The sequence below is a fragment of the Poromitra crassiceps genome (assembly GCF_964638095.1).
Source record: "Poromitra crassiceps genome assembly, contig: HAP1_SCAFFOLD_130, whole genome shotgun sequence".
NCBI lineage: Eukaryota > Metazoa > Chordata > Actinopteri > Beryciformes > Melamphaidae > Poromitra > Poromitra crassiceps.
This window is the reverse complement of record NW_028152231.1, coordinates 644,194-650,002: the sequence shown is the minus strand read 5'-3', so window position 1 is coordinate 650,002 and position 5,809 is coordinate 644,194. Positions and strand designations below refer to the sequence as shown.

At 45.2% G+C, this 5,809-nt stretch overlaps 1 long non-coding RNA gene across 1 annotated transcript in view; it reads left to right on the top strand.

Annotated features, from left to right (window-relative positions):
• Window positions 1-233: 233 nt before the first annotated feature.
• Window positions 234-5,809, top strand: part of LOC310800887 — a 7,505-nt gene continuing 1,929 nt past the window's right edge. The window contains exons 1-2 of the long non-coding RNA XR_014553916.1: window positions 234-338; window positions 1,451-1,510. This is a non-coding gene — a long non-coding RNA (uncharacterized lncRNA). The remainder of the gene's footprint in view (window positions 339-1,450; window positions 1,511-5,809) is intronic.

Here is a 5,809-nt window from a genome sequence, read left to right as displayed (position 1 = left end):
TTCCTCTCTCTCTCTCTCTCTCTCTCCCCCTCTCTCTCTCTCCCCCCCTCTCCCTCTCTCTCTCTCTCTCCCTCTCTCTCTCCCTCTCTCTCTCTCTCTCTCTCTCCCCCCCCCCTCTCTCTCTCTCTCTCTCTCCCTCTCCCCCCCCCCCCCTCTCTCTCTCTCTCTCTCTCTCTCTCTCTCCCTCAGCCTTCAGATGCAGTCTACAGTAACGTGCAGCCTGGCAGTGCGGGGCGAGCGGGGCGAGCGGGGCGTGGGCAGGCAGACGGTGGAGCTGTGGACGACATGAGCTACGCCTCCGTCCAGTTCAAACACAAACACGCCCCTGCTGCAACCAAGTACGTTTGAACTGCTCAGTGTGTGATTTTTAAGCTTATACAGAATCATCATATTCCGTCTGCACTGGTTAGAAATGACTGAGTCTACTTTCAAAATGTCAAAAAACTGAGCACAGTTCACTTGCTCGTCTTAAAGACGAGCTGAACCCAACGGAACCCAAGTGGCGTGAGGGTCGGAGACGTTTCAGACTGAAAACAAATTTGTCTGAGATGACAGAGAGTTGAGAGGCGGGCCATTGCGTCTCGATGATTTGATTTGACAATTCTGGGGACTGGATTTGACGTTGGCCAATCCTGGCATGTTCTGCCCCCAAATCCAGTGGGATTCAGCGTGTTGTGGTGCAACGTGAGTGGGATCCACAGAGAACCAGGCAGCCAACTGCCTTCGTGTGGATCGGAGCGGAGAATCCGAGGCATGAATGCTGCCTGCCGGCCTGGAATCTCCGAGGGGTTATCCTGGAATGCGAGTTTAACGCGCCAGTTACATGTCTTTGAATTCTTAGACATTACCGTTTGCTTTATTTTGTATGTTACATACAATTGGCCAAGTTATTAGTTAATTTATGGGCTACAAATTCTGCCAGGTTACAGGCACTAGGCTGACTGACATATTTGTGTACATTTCATGACAGTGTATACCCAGGCGTGTACTGTCAGTGGCGCTGGAAGTACTTTTAGGTAGGGGGTGCTGCAAGGCCGTAGCCACCGATTCAACATTGGGGGGGACGGCTGCCGGCGCCCAAAGGTCAGTCATGGTCTGGAGTTATGGAGCTATGTGATTTGACAGTACATAGAAAGTCAGAAAAAGAACTATTTATTTAATTACCGCGAAGATAGGGCCCACAGTTTTCTAAGTCTTCCTGCTGCTGGTCTGACCTGGGTCTGGTCTGGTCTGATGCTGGAGTGTGTTACATGGAGTGTGTTACATGGAGTGTGTTACATGGAGTGTGTTACATGGAGTGTGTTACACATGGAGTGTGTTACATGGAGTGTGTTACATGGAGTGTGTTACATGGAGTGTGTTACACATGGAGTGTGTTACATGAAGTGATATTCTGTCTGAAATGTTCTAACTGATGAAATGTCTCCTCTATGTCTCTGTGTGTTTTCAGGCCGGCAGGTTGTGGGCAGCATCAGGTGGACGAGGACGTTGTCTACAGCGCAGTAGCCAGGTAGCTATAAAAGCTAGCTATTATTTCAATTTCCAAACCAGCTTTTCTCCAACTGTGTTCACTTCTTGTAAATTAAAGCAGCTACGAGCAAGATTTTCGATTGTTATTAAACAGTCTAAATTGAATATCGATGCCTCACATCTTACCTCTAATATTAGACGAGACCAACGCAGAGTAGTCTCGCTTGAAAGCAGAGTGAATCGGCCAGTGTTGTCTTGATGATTTTTGATGATTAGTCTGTGTGCGGGCCGGTGTCATCAGGAAGTGAAATGAAACGGTTTGCGGCAGCCACTTCGGCCATAACCACAAAATTACAAAATTACTTTCAAACAAACTGTTATATAATATTATGTTATAAACTGAATATAACGAGAGATGTTCGCGAGTGTTGACCGATCTCTTTACCTACAATACAGACAGTCATGGAGTTCTGGACTAAATCATATGTAACAGTATAACATATAGTATTTGAGACATCATCTCATCAAAATGGGGTCTGTGGCTCTGATGTGGACTAAATGAGGGTCCTTGAGAATGACTGATCTAGGAGCTGGTGGCCTCATCATGAGTTTCTCTGGATAAGACAGAATGACTGATCTAGGAGCTGCTGGCCTCATCAGGAGTTTCTCTGGATAAGACAGAATGACTGATCTAGGAGCTGGTGGGCTCATCAGGAGTTTCTCTGGATAAGACAGAATGACTGATCTAGGAGCTGGTGGGCTCATCAGGAGTTTCTCTGGATAAGACAGAATGACTGATCTAGGAGCTGGTGGGCTCATCATGAGTTTCTCTGGATAAGACAGAATGACTGATCTAGGAGCTGGTGGGCTCATCAGGAGTTTCTCTGGATAAGACAGAATGACTGATCTAGGAGCTGCTGCCCTCATCAGGAGTTTCTCTGGATAAGACAGACACAAAAAACACTAAATATAAAATATAATGCAGCCATAAAACACACATGACTCCAAATGAATCGACTGTAATATAATCTCTGTGTTGCTTCCATTCTGTTCACATGATGACTTGACTGTGAGATGTAGTGTTTGAGTAAAGCCGGTGGTCTGTTGTGAAAGACGAGCCTAAATGTTTCACAGTTCAACACTTGAGCTAAAGAGAGAAGTGAGAGTTTTGGCTAATCTGTCAGGGCAGTGTGACACCTCGCCTGTGTTTGTCACGTGATCTCTTTTCACACTTTCATTTCACACATTCATAAACGCTGCACAGCAAAACACTTGATCACACCTATCGTTTTGTTCCCCGCCCCTTTTCCCACTTCAGTTCAGTTTATCACACAAGCTTATCTCAAAGGGCTTTAAAGTTTACATACAGTGTTTCATTCTATCTGCTTTCTCTATAGAATGGACGATTAAAGCTCTTTAGTGGCTTACACTTTTTTTATTAAACACGTTGTATTCGTCATTCAGCGCTCTGACAACATTCTGCATTCTCCGCTCCTGGTGTTACACTATCTCACGTCCGTGTGGGAACATATCACAACACAGGATACAATACTACTGTTACATACTGTAGCATCATCACAGTCACATACTTTACTACATCATATCTACACACAACATAGTTACCTACTACACATTTTACTACATTACATTATGATACTACACAAACACAGCATGTCTTTAGACTGTGGGAGGAAACCGGAGCACCCCGGAGGAAACGTTTCTTCTGGGTACTCCAGCTCAACAGAAGCGGGAGAACATGCAAGCTCCACACAGAAAGGACCGGGGTGGAGATTCAAACACACGACTTTCTTGCTGTGAGGGGACAGTGCTAACCACTGAGCCACTGTGCCGCCGTTTTCTCCCCAATTGTACTTAGCCAATTCCATCTGCTGTCCCGGTCGTTGCTCCACCCCCTCCGCGCCGATCTGGGGAGAGTTGTAGACTAGCTACATGCTTCCTCTGATACACGTGCAGTCGCCAGCCGTTAATTCTCACCTGACAGCGAGGGAAAGCTAAGATGGCAGCTGCCAAAACGCCAAATGGAGACGCTCCAAAACATCAGTCCAAAATCAATGGGTGATGTCACCAGAGATGGGGACTTGGACTTGTGACCAAAGACTTGACTTGGACTTGTGACCAAAGACTTGAGACTTGACTTGGACTTGTGACCAAAGACTTGACTTGGACTTGTGACCAAAGACTTGACTTGGACTTGTGACCAAAGACTTGAGACTTGACTTGGACTTGTGACCAAAGACTTGACTTGGACTTGTGACCAAAGTCTTGACTTGGACTTGTGACCAAAGACTTGACTTGGACTTGTGACCAAAGACTTGATTTGGACTTGTGACCAAAGACTTGACTTGGACTTGTGACCAAAGACTTGACTTGGACTTGTGACCAAAGACTTGACTTGGACTTGTGACCAAAGACTTGAGACTTGACTTGGACTTAAAAAAGTGACTTGTGAGCATATCTGGACATCACACACACTCTGTCCATCTTATACTGTCAATGGTTTTCACACATCATCAAAAACACCACACAGCAAAACAGTGAACTTAAATAAGTGGCGGTGTGAAAACACACCCTGTAGCGGTCCCCACCACCAGCTGAGAATACAACACAGCAGCTCTGAGAGAGAGACTCAACACAGGCTTCTACCCATACGTTATGTTCAAAACACTAAAATCTATGCAGTTAAGATACAAAATAATGCCATTTAGAACCTGCATGGCATCATAGGTTTAGGGTTTAGGTTTAGGTTTAGGGTTTCTCAGCCATATAATCCTCTGCAAATTCTTGGCCAGAAACGTGAGCATGTCTTTTGCTGGCTTCAGTTGAGATCTTTGAGGTGTAACAATATCCCCTGCTGTGCACTTTCTCTGATGGACTGCTTGTAGCGCAAATGCTCAAGTACCGTACTTCTGCGCTACATTTGCCAACAATGGAAAGCGAGACTCGTTGGTTCCCCACCACGCCAACAGTTCGGATTCTCCGCCAATCACTTCCTCCTGCTCGTAGATTTCCAGCTCCGCTGCAACTTTCTCCTCTGTGGTTTTGAGGGTGACATTATTTGCGTTGTTCCTGGTGGTCGGCGACCTACTGTGTAAGAGCGGGGCCTGAAGCTCTCTCTATGGGCTCGGCTATGCACCAGATCAGATATGGCATGGCGGCATGGTTTGGGTCTCTCACAGTCAAGCTCAAATCTAGAATTTAAAAAAAGTGGTGAACACAGCCATGAAAGTGATCGGCAAGAAAGAATCACTGACGCTCCAGTCCATCTTTGAGAAAAAGGTCATCAGCCTGGCTCATAGAGCTCTGACCGACCCTTCTCACATTTTATTTTCAGAATATGAGTTGTTACCTTCTGGCAGAAGATTCAGAGCCAGCAGATACAGGAGCAACCGCTACAAGCTCTCCTTCCTCCCCACCTCGATTACACTTCTGAACAAACAGCCTGCTCTTCCTCCAGGTTGTAACAACCCATAGTATGTAGGTGGAGGCACTTTAAGTAGGAACGGTAATCTTAGCCCCATGTTTTACCTTCTTATCTTATTTCTTTTATTTTTCATTTAATCTTATTTTAATGTTTTATTCTTTTACTCTTTTATTCTTTTATCCAATATCTCGCTGCTGGTTTTATTGTTGATTTTATATTCTTTTTTTACCTACGGGTATGTATGATTTAAACAAATTGTGCAATAGGGCTTGTGCAATTTCATGTCTCAGTTGGCATCTCCACCACTGTGTCTTAGTGCAATGCTGTGTCCTGTTTGTGTGTTCTTGTGTTTTTGTAATGCTGGATGTGGCTACACCACTGTGTCTTAGTGCAATGCTGTGTCTGTCCTGTTTGTGTGTTCTTGTGTTTTTGTAATGCTGGATGTGGCTACACCACTGTGTCTTAGTGCAATGCTGTGTCTGTCCTGTTTGTGTGTTCTTGTGTGTTTGTAATGCTGTGTCTGTCCTGTTTGTGTGTTCTTGTGTTTTTGTAATGCTGGATGTGGCTACGGGCACTTTTTGCCCAAGACAAATTTCCCTTCTGGGACAATAAAGTTTATCTCATCTCATCTCTCACCTGGCATAATGTCGGTTCAGTTGGTTGGCATGAAATCAAAGCAGTTTAAGCTGCTACACTGGATCGAACCGGCAAAAATGGAAATTGACCCAACTCAAGATCCGTTTGTGCGGGGGCACGCTCACAAAGGACAATCGTGTTCATATGTAGACCCCATCTGAGTAATGTCTTGATATCTTCAGGAGTTCACTGCATGTCTGAAAAAGGCTTTTGTTTCTGTACTTTATTTTCTCATTTCTCGTTTCCAGCGAAAAGGATCTA